This window comes from Lutjanus erythropterus, chromosome 23, assembly GCF_056507025.1.
Source record: "Lutjanus erythropterus isolate fLutEry1 chromosome 23, fLutEry1.hap2, whole genome shotgun sequence".
Taxonomy (NCBI): domain Eukaryota; kingdom Metazoa; phylum Chordata; class Actinopteri; order Lutjaniformes; family Lutjanidae; genus Lutjanus; species Lutjanus erythropterus.
Window position 1 is genome coordinate 14,924,553 of NC_139339.1, and position 23,443 is coordinate 14,947,995.

At 37.3% G+C, this 23,443-nt stretch overlaps 1 protein-coding gene across 1 annotated transcript in view; it reads left to right on the forward strand.

Moving 5' to 3' along the window:
- vax2 (ventral anterior homeobox 2) overlaps positions 1 to 23,443 on the forward strand; it is a 33,393-nt gene that overhangs the window by 7,235 nt on the left and 2,715 nt on the right. The window lies entirely within an intron of this gene.

The window sequence follows — 23,443 nt, forward strand, 5'->3', positions numbered from 1 at the left end:
ATCTGCATGTGTGTGTGACACTTCATGCGTAATGGTTGCATCTGATTTTGTTCATATCCTGAAAAAAAACAAAAAACAAAAAAAAAAACAAAAAAAACAAAAGCACGCTTTACTTGGTTGTATAGAAAATAAAAATCTAAATAAAAGCCTCTTTGGTTCCAATACAGCACCAACAGAGTCCTCATAATATTCCGCCTATTGCAGTTGAGTGTTTTAATGTGAAAATAGGCTGCCATGTTGCTGTCATGGTATATCGGCCTGTCTCTCGGTGCATCCGGGCTACTCTAAACACTGCAGACATTTCACGGCACTCATTCATCGACCCCGCGCGCTTCATTCAAATATTCCAGCTGCGCCGCGAGCCCAGCCCCTCTGTGTTTATGATGCACGTCATCACTTACACGTCGACGTATAGAGCACATACGTTGTCTCTATAGGACATTACAACTCTTCAGAAAGGTTCAGTAAGACCCACAGCTTTATTTATATTATAATCATACAATAATAATGCAAGACAGCAAATTTTTCAGTGTTCCAGGTTATACTTTGATTCGTTTCTAACTCAACATATATTACTTGAACAAAACAGCTCAGACATGGCACGACCAGTGACAAGAGTGGGTAAGAATGGATAAAAAAATACGCTATTTTAAATAAAGAACACTATATCCAACCAATCCCCTCCCCTTACAGCAGAGAAAAGCAACATGAAATAAATGATATTTACGCTACAGGTGTGATAAGTCCTTGTATATGGGAGATGGCAGCGTAGGCCCAACGTGTTTAGAGTAACCGACCCAAACTTTATAGGACGCGTCCAGTACAGAATGAAGCATGTGTTTATTGCGAATACAAAAAAAGATTATGACATGACTTTTTGTCGGAGCAACATTAACAATTCGTTTTCTGACCCACAAATTAAAAATGCATGGTTTTCAGAATATTACGGCACAGACCATTAAAGCGCACATTTTTACATAAAACAAGAAATGACATTTAATCAACATACTGTTGGTTTATATTATAATAACTGTGCGAAAAGCGTAAATCTTTTAACTGCTGCAGTTTTTTTTTCTTTTTTAGTTTCCGGCTGAAAACCTGCCGGCACTTGTTATCAACGGTTCATTCGCTATTGGTGCCGGCAGATCGAAGTTAATAACAAAAACAAGACGCGTGTGAGCGGTGGATATGTGCACGCTGTGTCGCCACATCTTCCCATAGGCTTAATTAATATCCGCTGGTACAGTTCAATTCACTTCAAGTTTTTTCACAAAACAGTTTAAAAGTACAATTATAGAAGACATATTGAGGACATGTCATATGAAACGCCCTATCTGGAGCCTGAAAAATAAAATAATGTTCATAATATGTTTACTAACATGTTACCCAGATTTAAAAGAGTGCGTGTATAATTCACTAACAGTTACAAACTACCCAAGACTAAAAAAAGACCCAAAGAAGGTAGAGACTAAACTAAACCTAAACCTAAAAAATTACTTAATGGTGCCAAGGTGGTTTTTTTCATCAGTCTAAACAATGTTTTAACAGGTTAGATAATTAATAGACATGTGGCAAGTGGAAACAATAGTAAACTGATTTCAGAGAAGAGTAATTGGTTTACATCTGTAGACAACACTTGTCACACTGTCAAAAATAAACTATGTGCTTTAACTTAAAAAAGTTAGTGTCCCGGCTGTTCAATAAGCTTAAGATTTTATGTTGAACCAACAACTCTTTAGTCACACTGATAAACATTTTGTCACTTTGTTAGTTCACTATAAAAATAAACAATGTGTTTTCAATTTAAAAAGCTAGTGTCCGTAAAATTTTGCCTTGGCTGAAATTGAAAAGATAAGTTGAGGTAATTTTTCAGTGGTTCAAAACAAAGAAGCTTTTCTAGTAGACTTTCCAGTGTATTTGAGAAAACATGTTGAAGTATTCTGAAAAGAAATATATTTTCAAAAAAATTACATTTGTTTGACTTAAATAAGGAAAACTTGAATATTTATGTTAAGTTAACAAAAAAAGTAGTTGATTCCACTAGATACCTGTGTAATTTTTCACAGTATTCTTTATTTCATACAAATAACTTCCAGCTGCTCCTGATGGAGCTTCTTTGTTCCAACTCTGATGCAAAGGTGAAACTGCTCGCTCACACTGTGTTTGCATTATTGTGAAAACAAGTGACCGTGACTTATCTTAAAGTGTTCTAGAGACACACAGCACTTTTTCATCATGTTTATTTATTTTTTTCTTAACTATAAAAAGAAGCTGCATGCTGGGAAGTCCTTTAATCATGAACATGTTAACTTAATTTAATGAGTTGACTGAACTCTGTACTGGACCTCAGGTTAGAGGAACCCATCTTTATAAGTTCTACAGTGTTATGAAAATAAACGCTAGAAATTTTAAATTTAAGTAACCTGAACAAATAAAATTTGCATATTTATGTTAAGTTAGTGAGAAAACATAAAATTCTTGTATGAGTTTTACAATTAATAAAATGGTTCAGTTATGTAGTACTGCTTACTAAAAATATTCTCCAAAACTTCTAAATAAAATGAAGTAAATAATAATAATAATAAAAAAAAAATCATAAAACAAAGTAGGAGTATATCCAAGGCCACTTCAAGTTTCCATCATAAATGTTTCCTTCAATCTATAAAAAAGCAGGGTCTCAGGAGAAACAATGCATTCTGGGAAGTCTGCTGATCTGCTGATCATGTTTCTTTAGAAAGTTAATACAATGAGTTTATTTAACTCCTTACAGACCATTCATTCAATTCATAATTAAGTTCTGAAGTGTTGTGAACATAGAAATGTTAAGTTTAATTAACCTGAGAGAATAAAACGTCTATACTTACCTTAAGTTAATGAGAAAACATTAGTTGATTCCACTAAATTCTTACATGATATTTAGTTATGGAGTCCCAAAACTTCGGAAATAAATCCATGCAATAAGAAATCCTGAAATTAAAGTAGGAATATGCCTAAGCCTGAGGCTATTTGTTTTAATTTTAACATATAAACACCACAAGGCCGCAGGTTTCCAGGCCTGAGATCACTTCTTGTAAAAACACTTGTTGCAGGAACTTTACGCATCACCACTGTGGCACCAACATTCATATCTAAACACAAAAAACTCAGTCAAACATGGAGGTGGTGGGAAGGAGGTGTGTGTGTGTGTGTGTGTGTGTGTGTGTGTGTGTGTGTGTGTGTGTGTGTGTGTGTGTGTGTGTGTGCAGATTTGGGAACACAGAGCAGCCACTGTGTCCCTCATTAGTGCTGACACTAGGGGTGTTAATGGGAGGGCCTCAGCGTCCTGCTGCTGCTGCTGCTGCTGCTGAGGAGACGCAGGGCAGCAGATGATTGGCTGAATGAGCCCGTCTGAAAACTGCCTGACCTTCAAGTGAGAACAAAATGTAAATAATAAAAAGTCTCCGCAGTAATGGCGTGAAAATATCAAGCCCATTGCTCCGAAATTTCTTAATGCTACGTGTGCTATTGAAGCAGCTTTTAAGCGTGATCGAAAGGCTTTTAGTTGGCATTAGTGGAGTTTTCTTTCTCATTATTATCTTCTTCTTTCTGTTTGTGGCGTTTGCATATTTTTAAGCAAATGCGCCATTCAAGGATAATCAATCACAGAAAGAAAGATGGGGCTCTCAAAGTTTAAGGTCTCTTTTAAAGCGAGTTTATTTGAGCTGTTTCCTGCGTGGTTTTCAGGTGACTTACTGTGTTTGTTGATGTTTTCAGTTCGCTGCTCAAGGCTTTCACAGGTTTCCCAGGACGTAATTTGATTTTTATGTCCAAAATAAAGACCGCTGGGTTTTAAAAGCAGCTCCATTAGCTATAGCAAAGAGCGTTTATAGGCTTTTATTCTTTCTTTTTTTCCCCCCCCTATTTCTATTGAGAGGAGACACAAAGAAAATGCTCATTTTATCTATCTATCTATCTATCTATCTATCTATCTATCTATCTGAAAGCCTCTTTTTCTGTCCTCGGAATAAATAAATTTTCATAAACTACGTGTTTTGATACAACATCCACTTTTTAGGGCCTTTTTCCAGCACAAAACTCTGCAAGTTTTAAGGGAAATCAGCCCTTTCTCGATTTCGATTAGAAATCGATGACAGTGTGACTTTTCACTCACTGGAGCTTAATAAGTCACATTTATGATAAATATATAAATAAACTGAAGCATTTTTCCTTACAGCTTCGTTGCGTTAATCTCATATCGAACACAAAAACACAGTAAATATAACTTGGAGGTTTAGACCCGATTTTAACTGAAAACCATTAAAAATCACACGATTTACTTGTTTTTCAAATAATCGCAGTGTAATGATCACAAACAAATTTGTTTTTAAGAAAGAACAGAAACATTTAGAGAAGTTTTTAAATTCTCAAACCTGATTAAATCATCATTAGGCTGCACACTTTTACTATAAACGTTTATAAACCTGACAGGCCTTTTTATCTGTGACTGAGACACAAATACTAATTACAGTAATATGGGAGGTTTGGGTCGCTAAGTGTTTTTTAACAATGTTTGGGGATTTGGTCATTGACCCATGGTGTAACTCCAATTAGTTTGGTCAGGTATTCAAACTGATCACGCAATGAGGCAGCAGACATTGGAAACACACAAACGCACACGGACGCACACACGCAAATAAAGGGGCCTAAAATCTTCATCTAGATTAGCCTAATATTACATTTGTTAAAAATAACTTGAGCAATGACTAAAAATTAGATATTATATGATTATCAGAAATGATCAGATGTCTCCAAAGTATCTTCAAGGCGCACGAACTCGGATTTAACCCCAAAACCTGAAATGTATTTTTAAATTGTGGCTTTCAGATGTATGTTCTGGCGATTTTGTCGCAAGTTCTTATGGTATTTTCGTCTTTTTAGCACAGAAACAGTGACCACTGCGCGCCATGTCCATGTCAATCTCGTCTCTTCACTGTAGCTCAGTCAGCGAAGACTAAACCCAAAACCTACAGCGTTCAATAAACAGGACAAACGAGAGAAAATATAAGGCAGGTCAATAAAAGCACATAAAATCTTAAATCAAATCAAATGCGATCAAATTAGCTGGATTCCAGTTACAAAAAAAAAATATTTCCTATGATCTATTAAGTGTGAAATAATCATAAAGAGACTCGATCACTGGTTAATGTTGAGCAAAAGGATTTCGTGGTACATCCTGCATGAATTCATACATTAAATCATTATGAGCATTATGATTTATACCCATAATGTGAAGTCAAATGCGTGTAAAACTGGGTGGAGCACTTCGAGGCACTGCTGCTGGACTGGTCTGGAAGAAAATCGATCTTGTTGTTCCTTTCTTGCTTCAAAACTAACACTAACATGATTAAAATTAATATATTAGGCAGTAATTCTTTAAAATACGTTATCCTGCATGTCTTTACGTTTCTGTTTCATCCTCCAAAACTTTTAAATGCGCAAATTTGCACCGAGTTCAGCATTAATCAAACACTAATGTTGTCGAGTGCTCGATTAAACGCAAATATTTCAACAAATCGAGAAAAAAATAGCCACTTTTCTATAAGTTGTCCTTCCAATCTGCCTGAAAGGAGTCCAAGACATGTGACTTTGGATAATAAATCAAGCTGATTGTGACTTTTGAGCCAAACGCGTATAAAGAAGTGTATTTTTGTATCTCAGGACACTGATTACTTTTGGTGCGCTCGCTGTAACGCGTTACTGAGTAATCTGTTATCAGCTCGGAGCTCTAACTCCCTTCATCCCGGCAGGTGGCTCCCCGCTACAGGCTAACACAGCAGGAGGGGAGAGACCTCACGCACGCATATACATCCACATACAAACCATGGACTCCTCTGGTTCACTTCAGTCACCTTAATGATCAGTTTGCTCATGAATGATCACAGATTAATGATGATTCTAATAAGGGATGGACACGGATGTTTCAGCTCTTATTTTGAAAGGCATGTGGTGTTGTGTAATGTGGAGGATCATTGCATTAATTCTAGGACTAGTTCATGTTTGAAAACTGTGTAAATCTACTGTAAACAACAAAATACAATCTGATTTCCACTTCAAACTTCTTTTTAGCTTGGTGGGAATGTCTTTAAATTATTACATAAACATTTTGGAGTTTTTTTTTTTTTGCTCACATTTACCCCAGTTCTCCAGGCTAAAAATGAGTCAAACTACCTTTCCTTTTTGCACAAACACTTTACACATTCTTGGACGTGTCCTGCCTGTTCCGACTGGTTTGGCTGGCTGCAGTGTGTGACTTCAGGAGGAGATTTTAGGACACCATGCTGTGTGGTCACTTTAAGCTCTTCCACAGTCCTCCTGAGCTGAGTGCAGCTGACGTATACGCTGCCATTGTATCAGTCTATTGTTGTTTGCAGCCCTTCCATGGAGAAGCTATGGATTTAATGGTCTCTGGGCTGCGTTAAACTGGTTTAATCCTGCAGCAAATGGGAGAGAGAGAGCTGAGTGATGGAATCATGTTTAATCTTTAATGTATAGCTGTCTAAACAACGGACAGATGTGGGCAAATATTTTGTATTTGTTTTCATTTTTTTATCACATTTGTTTGAGAACACAGTGAAACTGGATTTTTAATTCTCTTTAATTATTTTTTTTTTACTTAATCTGTTCCAAATCTGATTTAAAACTTAATATCTAGCTTAATATCTAACTTAATATCTGGGTGAAAATCCCCCAAACACCACAATTGCTGTTATCTTGTTGAAAAATAGTGATCAGATGTTGGGTGGAGGCGGGTTATTTTTTTAAATTAATTTTCTCAATTAGGGATTTTGATATAGCTGTTTGTAAACAGTTAACTTCCTGTCAAAAACGGTCAAGAAGTAAATGAAGAATGTGGGATATAAAAATGTGAGCGCGTTAATACACTTTATTGTGAAATGTCTAGGCACATAAAGCCAATTTATTATGAAAAATCTGCTAAAGTGAGAAATATCTTTTAAAATGTATTTGTTACTAGGGATGAAGCAGTTACCAGTTTCAAAATAAACGCACAATAAAATTAATCTATTGATCTTTAAAATTGTTTGATTACAATGCCAAAAGGTCAAAATGCATTTTCAGCACATCTTAACAATAGATAGATAGATACTACTATCAGTTAATTGTAGTCTACTTTGCAGGAAGTAATAAGAACGTAGATTATAAAAATGAGTGCATAACTACACTTTATTGTGTAATGTATTGTGTAACTGTGTTACTTCTAAGCTTGAAATAGTACATTTATTTTTGAAAAATTGCTAAAAAGTGAGAAATACCTCTTTAAATGTATTTATAAGTAGGGATGAAATGATTATTGGTTTCGATAAATGATAAACCACAATCAAATTCCAGATAATTGGTAATAGGCCCACCATTTCAAATTTTAATAATCTTTATAACCTTGTTTGATGACCTTACCAAGAGGCTGAGAGGTTTTCAAAATAAAACTTGTCTATCAATGCTTTCTGAGCATTTTCAACACATTTTATCAATACAACAATAATGTTACTATTAATTAACTGTACTCAATTCTGCTGGAAGTAAGAATAATATATAAATATGAGTGCATAAATGCACTTTATTGTGAAATGCGTGCTCACGATAAACCACAATAAAATTTCTGATGATTAATATTAACATTTCAAATTTTAATTGTCATTAAAACCATGTGTGATTGCTGTGCTGAGAGGTTAAGAGGTTTTCAAAATAATTCAAACTTATTGTATTCTGTTTTACCTAGTGTCCCTACCCTTTTTTTTTAAATTAGGGGTTGTATGGCACCTGAATTTGGTGTTTCCCTTTACATAAATAACACATTTCCACTATAATATGATGCAGAAAAAATGGCATATTTAAAAAATCACCAGAATGCAGAAAATTAAGTATTTGGTGCTTATAGTTTGCCCCGGTGTTGAAATACAACCATAACTTTATTACTCAGACCCTGGCATGTTAGTATGTGAGTGTAAAGTGCGTGTGTGTGTGTGTGTGTGCGCGTGTGTGCGTGTGTGTGTGTGTGTGTGTGTGTGTAGGACACTTTAGCGTGTGACTTTGAGTCACTTCCATGTTAACACTGCGGCTCAGAAGAGTTGGAAATCACACAGAGTTGAGGTCCTGTGGAGAGTTTTAAATCACAGAGGAGGCTCCTAAACCTTTCCTGTTTTTATGACAGAAAAAGACTCAAGTCACTCTGTTTTGGGTATTTGTGTCGTTTCCTGCGCTTTCAGGTCACTGTAGATCTGTTTGCAGGACGATGACAAAAAGTTAAACAGCCCTACTTGAGCTGAGATGAAGAATTTGATTGTGAAAGTGCTGCTGTCATCTATTAAAAAGTCTGGTTACAATCCAGTGATGTGTTAGTTTCAGTGTCTGAATTAGTTTCCTGACTCAGGTAGACCTGAAAAATTAATCAAAATATTATCAAATATGCAAGCCAAGTTGACTACCACTTATTCTCCAGATGTAAGGGAACTTGTTTGTTTGGTACAAACCCCTGCAACCCCTTTTTTGGCAAATAAAAACAAAACAATCCCTCTCATACTGCATCTGAAGTATTTGTCAAAATACTTGCAATGTGATTTTTCTTTGCATGTCATTCAGCCCTATCAAGAACTATCAAAGCTCAGTAAAGTTTAGACGAAGATTAGCTTTAGCTGTTAGTTACTCAGGTACTTGATATGATTTAAAGTCACCACCCACCTTTATGTGAAACAGCTGATCAAAGGCGTAGGTTTTTCATTCAGAGGACACTTCAGCATGTTAGTTCTTGGATTCTTATCATTTTTATGCACTAATTTGTGTCTACTCTGCATCAGTTTTAAGTGGGAATGTCTTTATGTATACAAAGAAAAACATAAAATTCAGGGTGGGAGGGTGGTGATGGGTGGGTGGTGTGTGGGGTGCACATTTTAGACACTGAGGGGGACCTACCCCCCCCCCCAAAATCTACACCTATGCAGCCGACATCCCGACAAGTATGCAAGTCATCTAAGATCACTGTCACACTTCCTCTCATGTTCTGTCTGCTGTCTTTTCTCTCTCTCACACAAATTCTTTGATACCAAACAGCTTCAGGCACAGTTTAGTGACGGCTGTGAAAACTTTTAGATGATGCTTTTTGTTGTCTTGTGTGTTTTTTTTTTTTTTCTTTGTTGCTTTCTATACACACACAGTGCTGTCAGAGGTAATGACAGGCCACAGATTCTGTCCTGCTCACACATTTGGTGCATTTTTAGTTTGTTTTCAGTGTGTCGTTTAGGACATCTTTGTATGGAAGTTTGTTTCTGCCAGTGTGATGACAACAAAAGATCCTCAAAATAACAACTTTATCTTTAACTATCATTATTTTGAGATACTAAGACACTATTTTGAGATACAAACTCATTATTTTAAGGTAGCAAGTCACTATTTTGAGAAGTTTCCAATTAATTTCAGATACTAAATCATAATTTTGAGATATAAAGTGATTAATTTGAGATTGTACCTCATTATTTTGAGATACAAGTCATTGTTTTCAGTAATAATTTCATTATAATGACTGACTAGGATCTTATTTTTTTTAATCACACTGGCAGAAATGGTCTTCCATATATTTGAGAGAGATAGACGGGCTCTATAAAAACTAGGTGACCCTTGTATGACCTCTTATGGAAGCTGGTAAATCTAAATTCCGGGTTAAGAAGTTACACCTGCTTGTGCAATTGGCTTTGAAAAACATCTACGAGGACATATATTACATGACATGAGGATAGGATTATTGTTTTGGCAGTCTTACAGTGTTAAATAGACATACTGAGCTTAATTTGGTCCTCTGATATGAAGAAAAAACTGAAAATGTTCTAGTTTTTGCCTTTAAAAGAGAAAAAAGACTCTGAGTTTGACACCGCGTACTGTATATCTGTCTGTGTTTCCCTCTGCAGGCTGAGGCAAGAGCAGACAAGATGACAAGTTTAGTGTTTATGTGTCTCCGTACAGTGAATGTCCTCGTTGTGTGTATTGTTCTCCATGACGGCCCAGACAGACGGTGTCTGGCCACTTGTCTGGAGCGTAGAGGACCCGGCCATGACGTATAGCTGTGCAGATGTAGCAGAGGGGAGGCCGCACAGTACGGGGATTGTCCAAACACTCAGAATGGAGAAAGAGATAGGAAGGGACGCAGACAGACACACTGACAGACGGACACTTGCTGCCTTTGTGCTTTCTGTTAAAATGTTTGGGCTTCTTCGTGTTGTAAAGAACCTCTTTCCTCTTTACTCTGCGGTGACCTAAAGCCAGGGAGACGTCCTCAGAGGGGGGAACTTTTGTCCAAACTCACGGATGGTCAGGGAGAAGAAACCCGAGAGTGAGGCTCTGATTATCTAATCAACTGATTAGATAATCAGCAGAACATAATAGCAATTAAGACGTATTTGCCTTTGTCCTTAATCACTCTCTCTCAGATTGAATTGACTGGTTTCATCAGCTCCTGGCAGAGAGAAGTGTGTGTGTCTGTGTGTGTGAAGCCAAGGATGGTGTAATTTTCTAAACATATGGAGGAGCATGTAATCCTTCAGCTGAGGTGGAAACAGGAAAATCAGCAAAATTGGATACAAGAGGTTTTCACTTTTCAACCACAATCACACAGTAAGATTCACAATAACACGCACACATGCACGCACGCACGCACACGCACACACACACACACACACACACACACACACACACACACACACTGAGTGCCTCAAGTCTGGCCCCAAGTTTCAGCATGTGTCCATGCAGCCACTTTGTGTCATTCACCCAGCAAATGTGTAATGCAATTAAAACAGCAGATTACCTGTGTGGGAGCTTACAGACACCTGGCCAGAAACAACAGATACACACCATGCGTTCACAAAACATGTACGGAAATAAATCATACTAACTCACAGTAAAAAATACTGTAACAAGTGAAGGTTCAGTATTTTCAGGAAGATTTACTGAAACTTGATATGCAGAATAGAGATTGTTACAGATTGTACATTATAATGGGGCTGCAACTAACGTTTAATTTCTTTGTGCATTATTTTCTGACTTAATTGAGTAGTTTGGACCAATAAAATGTCGGAAAATGTTTGAATAGTGTTTCCCACAATGACGTCTAAAATTCTTTGCCCACAACCCAAAAGATATTCAATCTACTGTCATTCTTAAAAATTACTCTAACTGATTAATTGATAAACAAAACAGTTGGTGATTTTTCATGATACAATAATCATCTGAAGAAATATCATGGTATAACAGTATACAGTATTACATAATTATTATTATCAGTGACAATAACCCTTAAAGGAATGAAAACAAAAGTTTTTTTTTTTTTGGTTGAACTAATGCTTTATCATAATATGCAGAAGACAATATTTTCTTTAATAAGACTAACATGGTAAATTCAATTTTACAATCTGCTTTAACATCTGTGCAGCATACAACACCTCCTGTCCTTTGGGTAAGGAAAAAGTACACCCAAAAATCCTTAAAAGAGGGGAAAAAAGGAAAGAAAGTATTAGAATTTCATAAAATATTATGCAGAAATCAATGTTTCATTTTTTATTAAATGTAAATTATTTTTATTACATTACTCCAATACATCAAAATGATATACTGTAGGTAGGTAAAGTATATTAAAAGTCACTGGTATACAGCCGCAACCCTGGAACAAACAGACATGCAGTAGGTGTACAGATAGAAAACATGAGGATAAAGGAAAATCAGAAATGAGGCAGCTGAATTGTGAAACTGTCCCTGCATTTTAAGGCCTCTGTATTTCATTTCGCCAGCTGTGACAACAATCAGCAATATGGTTCCTAAAAGAACAAAAAATAACCGTCCTCTGAGCATCACGAGGCTGCAGTAGAAAAGACCCGACACTGATCGTCGGTGTGACTGCGGGGTGACATGCAGGAAAAGTCATGGACCACATTCAAACCCCTGCTGGTGTCTGTGGTGACTGAGTGCAGCTCATCTTTAACATTATACAGTATGTGAGGGGAGGAGGTGAAGGCTGTTATCTGAACCTGGAGGGGTTCACCCACCCAGCCAGCCAGCCAGCCAGCCAGCCAGCCAGCCGGTGAATGGATGGATGGAGGACAGGAGGGAGGGGGGCACAGGGAGGGAGGGGGAGGGGGAGAAAAAGAGGTGGGCCTCATAACAGTCCCAAGTGCTTTTGCGCTAAGGAGGATTAGGCAGCCATATCTACCAGCGATTCTATAAGACGGGGTTAACCCCTGGCTGAACCTGGTTGGACATGTGCTGCAGCGATGGAGGACCAGATCGGGTTTATTCGGGCTCGGCTAGGTGATGGGCGGGGGGCTGCTGGGTGGTGGGTTTCGAGGTTTAAGGGTCAGGTAAAATGTGATGGCGGTGGTGGCCAATGTTTGAGGGGCGTTGAGTGAGAAGATGGAGGCGGGTTGGGACGGAGAGGAAGGTGGTCCAGGAAGGATGTCCAAATTCTGTTTCCAGCCTCTTAAATGACAGGAAACTGTGTACAAAGTGATGTTCAACAATTCAAAACCAAAAGACTCTTAATTCACTTTCATAAATGACATGAAAGATAGTAAATCCTCACATTTAACAATCTGGAACCAAAATAAATGTTTGCTGACATTTTTCCTTGAAAAATCACTTAATGTTCAATCAATTACCAAAATAGTTGGCAACTAATTTTCTTTCAGTTGACTGCAATTAATCTACTCTATTTAATTTCAGTGTATGAATCAACTTTGTGACTCACAAACTGGCAAACTGAAATGATTTACCTGCTCAAATATAAAAATCTAAAAGTCTTTCTTGGAATATATCAACACTCACGAAAGTTTTGACAAGTTTAGCTTTGATTTTATTGACTCAGGCAGAGAGAAATTTTGGCAACAACGAATGAAAAACTTTTAAGTTTGTTAATCGATTGGTTGTCAGTTATTAATCATCTGGAATATTTTTTTCAGGAAAAAAAAAAACATCTCTGACTCCAGCTTGTTAAATGTGAAATGCGAAGACATTTAGGAAACACAAACACTGATATTTTCACAATTTTCTGACATTTTACACACCAAACAACTAATCAATTAATTTAAAAAAGAAGAATGAACCAAGACCGAAGACATTATTACTGTTTAGATTTTTTAAGTTACACCATAATGCATTTCTTGTTTTTCTTTAGAACCTCATTAGATAATAAGTAAGTCTGTCTTTAAGAGGAAATTTATATTGGACTGATGCCACAATTTTTAGAAACACTGAGATCATGAGTTACGTCCCACCATCATAACAAATGTAGACACCAATAAAAGTCTATCATTTCTTTTCACATTTCGCATTTTATGCGGCCTACTTGATTATAAAAAAAAAATGCTGCTTTAAAACAAACTTCACAATGCCAGAAATATAATCCAGGTGGACAAATACTGAAAACCGCTTATTTCCCCCAAATTACAAACAATACTGAGGTCATGTTCTTAATAATCTTGATAGCAGCTGCAGCCCTGTGTGCTTAACTATTTTAAAACACAAATTACGTTCTCTTCATAATAAAAGCATTTAACACAAATAATCAAAAGGCACCAACAAAAACAAAAACGGAATAGAATTGATATAACAGAGAGAGTGAGAAGTATTTTAAAATGTGAACTAAATTGGATTCTCTAATAGAGAAAGATAAACTCAAAGTTTAAGAACACAGTTTCCCCTCTTATTAAAACACTGATTAGCCAACAGGATAGACTTTAAGCTATTATACAGTTAAATAACCCAAGAATTTTCAGATCAATAATTAAATTGTTACAATTTTAGCTTAAATGTATCTTGAGATAGATATCTGTTTCTGTCCATATGGCCAAAGACTTTCATCTCTTACATGCCTAAATAATAAATAAATTTTATTATCTATATTTTTAACAAACTGAAAAAAATCTTTTAATTTTAATGTATGCTTTCAGCAAGTTTAGATTAGTTGACTAGTTTTTGCAGGTTATCCTATCCTGTTAGTGTTTTACATTTTGTTTTAAACAGGGGCCACATGTGGCTCTTCTTCTCCACTCCTCTGACAAAAAACAAATAAAAATAAAAATACACAAATGAATAATAGACATAAACATTTGAATTTTTATTTATTATTGTTGTAAGCTTTTATTCTACAATTGTAAAAATGTGTCGTCTACACTGAATAAAAAAGTTCTAATATTTCATCAGCTAAAATGTGCATCCAGGCCTCCATCTATGACTCAGGATTTCTCCTCTAAATTTAGCCAGTGGCTGGTCTTGAGTCTCTTTAGCTTGCTAAGGATGCCAAATACTATAAAAAAGGAAAAGTCACAGAAGAAAATAGAGAATTTAATAGCTGTGGCTCTAGACAGATTTTTCTTTTCTGACTCTTTTGAGAGTAAAGTTTCAGCCCCCTGGTCAAACATTTCTGCATTAAAATGTATAAAAACAAATAGTTATCGATGTTGTTGAGTTGTGTATTGATTCCTACCAGCTGCTAGTTGCTATAACTTCCAGGAAAACACTGGACGTGTCGGACAAATCAGAGAATGAGGAAGGAAATCTGCAAACATGACTGAATGTGAATACCTGAGTCACATCAGATAGATTTTAATCGGCAGTGATGGTTGTTTGACAATAAAAACGGCAGCTTCCATGATCTCAAGCTGCTTCACAACATCATCAAACTACGTGTTTTGTTATTGTTTAGATGTTAAAGAACCTTAGCAGCAAAACTTACAAATTACACATTTAACTTTAGCTTGTTATGGAATGGAAATTAGTCTGGAGCTACGCTGGTGCAGTAGAATAAATGACGATAAGTATGTTTAATGCTGTGCACATTCTCTTTTAAACAAAATAAAACAATAATAATCAAACTTTTCTTATGTTATTTCTGAACACATTTTCTATGCAGATGACATATAGTCTGTCAAATGCCCCTAACAATTAATTCTACAAAAAACTAGCTAATTTTCATTATAAAAGGCAATCACTTTAATTGTAAATAATTGGTATGGGGTCATTAATATAATCTAACAGTTCTGGTAAAAGACTGAAGTGTTGATCCATCACACACAGTTGAGTAAGCCATTGTTTCAGCTCATTTCCTTGTTAGTTTTTGGCTTCTTCCATAATGGCGACCACTGGTCCGTCACGTACAGCTACATTGGTCGCCATTGGTCCGTTACATTACATATGGTTGAGTATCCACTGGTGTGTTACGTACAGTTGAATGGCCACTGGTCCGCCTGGTACAATCTCCATGGAAAAGAGTTTTCATTGTGTGCTGCTGCTCATCACATGCCTGGGATCAGGAGGTCTGAGCAGGGTCACGGTGGGAGCACTGGGCTGCTGGAGGGGTCATGGAAAGTGTGAAAGACACTCACCCAGCGTCCTTCTTAAAGACTTTATCGCCACAATCCTGCATTGCACTTTGTATTATGGGCATTATGCTGCACAGCCGGGGCAGGAGGGTGTGTTTTATCACTTAGATGTTTTAGTTAATGCTCTCCATCGCTGTGTAGCTTAGGTCAGGAAAGCTGAGAAGTGATTAAAAACACATAGTGATAAATATACAACCAGGACAAACAATTTAGAGCAGATTAGAATAATGAAAACATCTAAACAAACAAATATTGTCCAAATTCCTCCCTTTACCCCTTTGTAACTGGGCACAGTGGCATGCTGGGACCCTGCAGAGCTTAGTTGGTTTATTGAACAACACATATGGATGCCCGGTTGATCTGTACACTGGGTCTTGATCTGGCTTAACCTTTCTACCTATAGCCCAGTTTGCCTGAATGTCGTTCTGTTTGCAGCTGTCTGGATTCACAGCGCAGGCCTCTGATTGGCTGACCTCTGCCCAACTGGCCTGTGTATTCATGCATGCTGGCCGATCATCACCTCTCCCTGACCTTGAAATTGCTCCGCCCTGCATATATTTACGCCCCCATCCTTTCATTTTTATCCCTCGTAGCTCCCATCCTTCCTCTTTATCTCTGATTTACAGCTGCTTGTTGCTTCCCTTATTGTAAAAAAGAAAAAAAAAAATCATGCAGGGACGCATTAAAATAACTGAACTTAAAATGTATACTACTTATTTTCAGAACATTTCAGAATTCATAAACATGAGTTCCTCTAACTTAAAGTTTTTACAGAAGACGGGATTTCAGGCCTGAAAACATCCTCCTGAAATTAATATAAATAGGCTACCAATTAGGCATACTTCTATTTTAATTTATTATTTTTATGAAATCAGGTATTTATTTGAAATGTTTTGGGGGCATTTTCTCCATACACAGTGCTCCCTAAATGCCACTGTAAAAAAAATCATGTAAAATTTAGAGGAATCAACTAAACTTTTCTCATTAATTTAATGTAAATATATAAGTTTTATTCATTTAAGAAGGTTAGGACAAACAAAAACTGAGAAAACTTTCAGCCGACTGGCTTCACTACTTTTGTTTGTTGGTTTTAAGTCGACTTCTTATATTCTGAAATAAACTAAAACAAATTTAGCCAGTCTTTTGTTGAGCTAATATAGCTTTCTTCTTAAGATAAACTTGAATCTTTGAGTTTTAGTAACCAAGAACTTCTGTATTTCAAATGTGAACCTGATTTGTCATTATTCGGGTGTTTGAAAATGACATGGCTGCATTTTTTTTATTATTAAGAAGAAAAGTAAATCATCTCAACAAAAGATTATGGGTTGGGAAAACTTTTTTAGTTTATTTCAAAACTGAAGAATGTGAGTTTGGGACCAACTTGTCATTACAGTTTCACAGAATTCACATGGAGCAGCACACACATGTTCAAACAATGGACTCTTCTAGATATTAAGTAAGATTTTTTTTTCTTTTAAAAATGGTAGAAAAAAAGAGGAAAATAACTTGACAGTTATCAGTACATAAGCTATCACTGTTGTTTTTTTTTCCAGATATGATTCACATAAAAAATGATCAGAGACTGTCTTAGATTAGAAATCTTATGATATTTTATATTTTTCTTTGGAAGTAAAAATTAAAATGCAATAATTAACTACGTAATATCATGATTGATATCATAACAGTCCACTGTGTCATCGAGACATTTTTTTAAATTTGATATTTGATATATTGTCACGTCCTTAATATAAACCTATTAAGAGGAAGATTAACACATTGTTGGTTCTGGTGTTTTCATGTGATTGGTTGACAGTAAGAAACATAGAGAATACCACTAGACTGTTTTCTTTAATGACGGCTTTTTCACTGTAATTAAATTGACATCAAGTTGATCAACACTGAACAAAAAGAGGGCAATCAGTGTTCCACAGGGATAATACAATGATAAAACATCCACAATACGATATTTGTCAGGATATCAAAAAACTTAAAAACTTACAGTATTAAGACATTTTTTATTGTGATATCATGACATTTGATATATTGTTCCATCCATACTGTTCACTGTTTTCCTACTATTTAATGATCTAATGGATATTAGTTAATCAGGTGAATTAAATTAACTTCCTGTTGCGCTGCCATCTTTCCTCTAGTCTTGGTTATGCCACCTTCACCTTAGCCCTCACCTCCTCACCTGGGCTCCACCCATGCACAGGCCTCGCACCGGCAGGCCAGAGCACAGCGGGGCCGGGTGCAGAGGGCGAGGCCGGGGCAAATGCAGGTCACGTCAGATCCAGATCTCCCTTGGTAATCTCTGCCCCAGCTCTGAACCCTGGATCCCATTAAAAAGGATTTACATCCAATAGTGTAGATGTACCAAAGGCAGCTTTGCTTTCTTCTCTTCCCATCATTTTCCCCCTCTAATAAAATCCCTGTAAAACACCGGCAAGCCCCCCCTCCCTTTTCCCAGCAATGGATAGGAGGGCTGTGATGTGAACAGGAGAGTGAGCCACGCCCAAAACACAGGGATAAAGGAAAGGGATTGGTGGGGAGTTTCATCTGTAGTGAAAGCTTTTTATGGGATGTAGATGTTTGGCAGACGGTGGCGCATGAGTAAAAGACAGCGAAAGATCTTAGACAGGCAGTGTGTGTTAGTAACTAAATATAGACTGAGAGGAAGGAGAGATAATTTCTGCTGCTTATCCCACCCTACTGTCCATTCATCCATCTATCTCCCTTCTTATCTCCGTCTCTACCATCCCTCCCTCTGTGCCTGTTTTGGGTGTTTACAGTAAGACTCGCTGGCGTCGACACTCCTTTCTGAGCTGTGGGATCCTTTCGATCCCATTATTTGTGTCGTGGTCAGTCGCTGAAGCTATGATCTCACTTGCCCTAGCTCCCAGTTGAGCCCGCCTTTACTGTGCAGTGATACTGTAGTTAACACCAGCAGCTTGCCTGATCACCTCCACACCATCAACACAGCTACGTTATGCTGCCACCCAACTGGACGAGCATCTTGTCGCTTTGCTGTTTCAGAAGATTTAAACTCTAAACTGGTGCCGGCTACACAGAGGTGCTGTGATAACACGCTACAGACTAGAAGAGAGACGAAGAATCACTGAGGAGCTTTAGAAAAGTTGGATAGAGGCTGCAAACTATTGATGCTGTCTGTACGCTCCAGAAACAATAACGTGCCCTTGAGCAAGAACTTGAGGGAAATATCTGGCTTGTTAGCTGCTAAATATGCCAAAGGTACACCAGTTAGCTGCTGCCTTTGTCTGTCTGCTGTTTGGTGCTGAGCAGGTAGTGTATGATGCTATGACAGCAGTGAGACTGAACTAAATCAGTAAAGTAGTGGGCAGAACAGGTAAACGATGAGCTGAAACTCACAGTGAGGCCCTGTAAGGACAAATGGAGCTGCTTATTCAGGTGATACTTCGCTGTTCATCAGTCAGTGTTTGGTTTGTCTCTTCTGGGCTACTGTAGAAACATGGCAGTGCATCATGGCGGCCTCCATGAAGATGTGGATGTATTAAAGGTAGAATACTGGAGACAAATATGGTGCCTCTTCAGTCCAATGAGAGTTGCTCACCTGGCACAAACTCATTCCCTCATTGACATTGTTGTCTGGCAAAAGTGTGGCCAAGAAGCAAACGTGTCTTAACTATAAATAAAGTTAGAAATTCTTAGTTTCAATGTCAGTGATGCTGGTCAGATCATAATGATCAGGAAAAGTTTCCCATTCTCCCAGCTCAGTGGGAGTTTGATATTATGGTAATCAGTGTGGCCAAACTTTTAAATGTGATTGAGTCTCATCAGGACTGGAGTTTCTTAATTGACATGCCTATTGAAAGTCCTTAGTCTATCAAACACACATCTGGTTAGTAGTGCTATGTGTCCTTTTGTTATGATACGAGTACCAATACCAGTACCCTTGAAGTAATACTGATACAGATACAGAGCTCTGTTCAATACCTTTTTCACGTGGGGCAGCTGTCCACCTTAAAGTTTTCTTCATGCAGTATTGAGTGCTTTAGCATGCTAGTCATATGTGTGATAAAGCTATACAAATAGTCCTTTTTGGTCTAGATCAGACATCACTTGACTGGACAAGTTTCGATGCTTGTTTCGTTGCAGTCTTCATCCAAGTCGTTCCACGGAGAACAGAAGTCTACATGCAGACGTGTGCAGAGTTTCTGAGTGACAAAACACAACGACACTGGACATTTGTCAAGGGAAATATATTAATTTATAGTTTATTTGATAGGGTTTAGGTAAATCATTCATAGACAAATGTACAACTTTTATCCAATGCAAGTATCATAGTGTTTGTACTGGATGCTAATTTGCAACACCCGTCTCTCTAGAACTTTTATGACAAAAATGATATTGAAATGTGAGGTACAAAGATGCCAACATGAGTGCAACAAGATATCATAAAGTTAATTAAAAGCTGATTACAGTAAGACACAATGAAGCACACATTTGACATTATATTTGAATGTTAAACATGAGCACAGTTTGTTGCTGAATTACCAGGATTTGGTAGCTGTGAAGTGAAATTCAGTGAAATTTGAAAACTTTTGTAGTGAATTTCAGTCACAAATGTGTGCACAAAGCAAAGCTTCTAAAAGTTTTCTCTTACCAGTTTCTGCAAAACAATCCATGTTTTTGATGTTTTTTTGAAGCGTAAAACCTGCAGAGAGAAAGAAGAAAAGTATTTCTAAAGTATTGACTAGTGTAATGCCACTGACAGTTGGACAATACAGGAAATCATCAGATAAATATTGAACTACTGGGCTCACAATTTAGCTGCAAAGAAGTCAGTGTTTTGTTGTACCTGTCTGAATCTAACTGAAGAATGGGGTGAGGTGAAAATAGAAGAACGTACTCACAGTGTGTTTATCAAAGTTCAGCTGAGGCTAAATGGAAGTTGAGACCCTTTTTGAAGTTTGTGACTTCGACCGCCTGTGAAACTGAAACCTGAAAATCTTTGTGATATCAACCAAAAAACGTCATTTTACACCCACACAGAGACAAAGGTCCGCTGACAGAACAGAACAGTGGGTCTTACTGATAAACGGAATCATGTGAGAGGTTCGCTCACACCAAGGGTGTGTGTGTGTGTGTGTGTGTGTGTGTGTGTGTGTGTGTGTGTGTGTGTGTGTGTGTGTGTGAGACTGTCGCGTGTTCAGGTCACATGTGACCTCTGTGAATGTGTGTGCTCACACTGTCCTGCTGTGTTCGCATTGTATCTTCAACCAAGTTTTATTTCATTTGTGTTATGCATTTACATGTGTTGTCTGTCTGTTACAAAAAGAAAAAATCAAACAAATGGTTATTATGAAACTTTTTTTTTAATTCAATGAAGCCACAGACCTTCACAGACTTACACATTTCTGCTTTAACAAGGGTTTCCTTTTAAGTCACCTGCTGACAATCCTCATTTAACACGGATTAGATTACTGGATTTCTACAAAAAATTGTGAAGAGGCTGCTGGAAAGTCTGTCCTGTGTGTGTAAATAAGTTTTGATGTAGTGTTGGGTGAAATGGATGGTTGAATTGAAGAGATAAAAATGTATGTTGGTGTCAGTAAATCATCCGGCTGATATCTATTGAAACACTTTGTGCTGTATGACATAAATCTTTTAAAGAAAAAGTTTTTGTGTTTCTTTAAACCAATGAATCAGAAGCTCAGAAAATAAATGACTTAACACCTTATTTTAAGACACGGTCAAAACCATGACATGACCCCTGTCATGAACATGAGGGAATCCTTATGAATGTTCATGAATGTTCTTCTTCAGTGTCATTCAGTCACTTATTTAATTCTATTGTAAAGTTAGGATTCCCAAACACTGCCAACGTTGGGTTAAAAAAAATACATCACTGTCATGATTATGACTTTGTCATGTCAGTCTTGTGTATACCTTTATACATAAATTGTTAGGGTCACTTTTGATGTAAAAATGTCAAAAATAAAACAAAAAAATTTTCAGTGTGAGGAGACTGTGACGACCATTTTTACTATTTTCTGTCATTTTTTGACCTGACGTTTAATTGAGAAAATAATAATAATAAATAAAATAAATAATAATAAATAATAATAGATGAGGAAAACAGAAGAAGAGCTCAGGAAAAAGGCTAAAAATATCATTATATGGCAACAAGGAAAAATTGTTTCTTACAGACATTTTCTCTCTTATAAAATTGTTCTGCAAACTATGAACATGTCAGTCAGACCTTCTTAAGAGAATTCCCAAACTTGGTTCTCTGATCTTCTTTTATGAGTAATTTTTTAATGTATTCCCCATTTTGATCAAGACAACAAGACGATGTACCAGTATTTCATTTAAATTCTCCCCAATGACAACAAGTTAAAGTCTAAACATCCAGCAGCCTGCATGCCACACTGTAGTGAGTCTGTTGTGAAACTCGGTCAGGCTCGTATACATTTTTCATGTGTGTGATTCCTCTCAGTGGTGGCTCTCCGTGCAGCGATCTTCTGTGACCCCACCGTGCCCTCCAATCAACACGCCGCCCAGCCCCAACTTTTCCACACGCTATACATTAAAGCTACGCAGCGGCCCATCAATTAAACATGGCGGACAAGGACAGACAGAGTTCACCGAGCTTTTCTCAATCTGCTGCGGGTGGCGTGATGGCTTGTGTGGTGAAACTCTTGAAGGTTGCTGTCGTGAGAGAGGACGATGGCGCAGATGTTCATAGCGATTATGAGTTTTTAATTCTTAAATTTTATATTTTTACTTCATTTTTCCTGTTGAGTAAGAAAAATCTGTGCAAACAGTTTCATTTGTGTTGCATTTGCATATTTTATCCAATATGTTCTCCATGTCCTCAGGCTATATTTAGACTCTTGCACAAATACAGGAGCACCTTTCCATTTTTCTGTCTCTATCGTGACCAAACTAATATTCCCACTCTGCTTTGATATCACTGCCCGTCCCCATATGTGCATTTCTAGCCTGTTAGAGCCGTGAAGTGTGAGAGGATGTAAAGTGCATACATGGGACCAAGCATGATCAAATGTGCAGAGAAAAACAACAGAGTTGATCCAATGGCTGGTACCAGGGGATTACAGCATCTCTGCTTGTTCTGCACGGATTTATGCGTGTATGGCTGGTTTATCACTAAGGTGTTGCGTGCTCTCACCGCTCGCAACCGTGAGTGTTCAGAACATGCTATAGGATAGATACATGCATCAAGCAGAGGTCACGAAGAAGTCAGCTATCCATGTGTTCAACTTTTGGGCATGTAAAGAGGATGTTGGATGAGTTACAGCATCAGTGATCTGCACACTTTATAATGTCCAAAAAAGAAAACAGTGCATTTTCATTCTCACATGTATAAACATATACCAAATGCTCACATACGTATGTCTTACATTTAAAATCACACTTACATACATATACTGTCTCTTTCAGACATGCATATGCATGTAATTGTCTCATCTTTTTTAGTATCAGTTACTTTCACTGACACAACAGAAAGTTCCTGCTTAAGTGGAAAGTCTCACTAGAAACCAGGGCTGCGTTCAGTCCTGACCAAAGGTAGCAAAATGTATATTTTAACAGGAACGGTGCTGCATTGAACACCCTGTTGTGTGTGCAAGCGCACTTCACTGTAATGCCTTTTCAATACAGTGGTATTTACGTGCACTTTGCTTACAGGCTAACACCTGTATTACATCCACCAAATGAGAGAAAATGTATTTCCAAGCTCGTTGCACACCGCTTTGAGGAGGCCTGCCATTCAATCCAGAAACATGTTTATAACATGCCCCATGAAAAACACCTGCAAGGCTTGCCCGACACTGAAGTTAGCTTCCAATTCACAGCTTTCAATTTCGGCAGTTAAGGAGGAAGTTAAAGGAAACTTTATTTACTTTGCTGTGTGACAGTTTCTCTGTTTTTTGCACCTCTTACTGTTGTAAAAGCATTTTAGACCTATCAGGTGCAGCCTTGATGCTGTCTGAAACCCACTTTCAGATACGTGAAACCCTTATTCTATT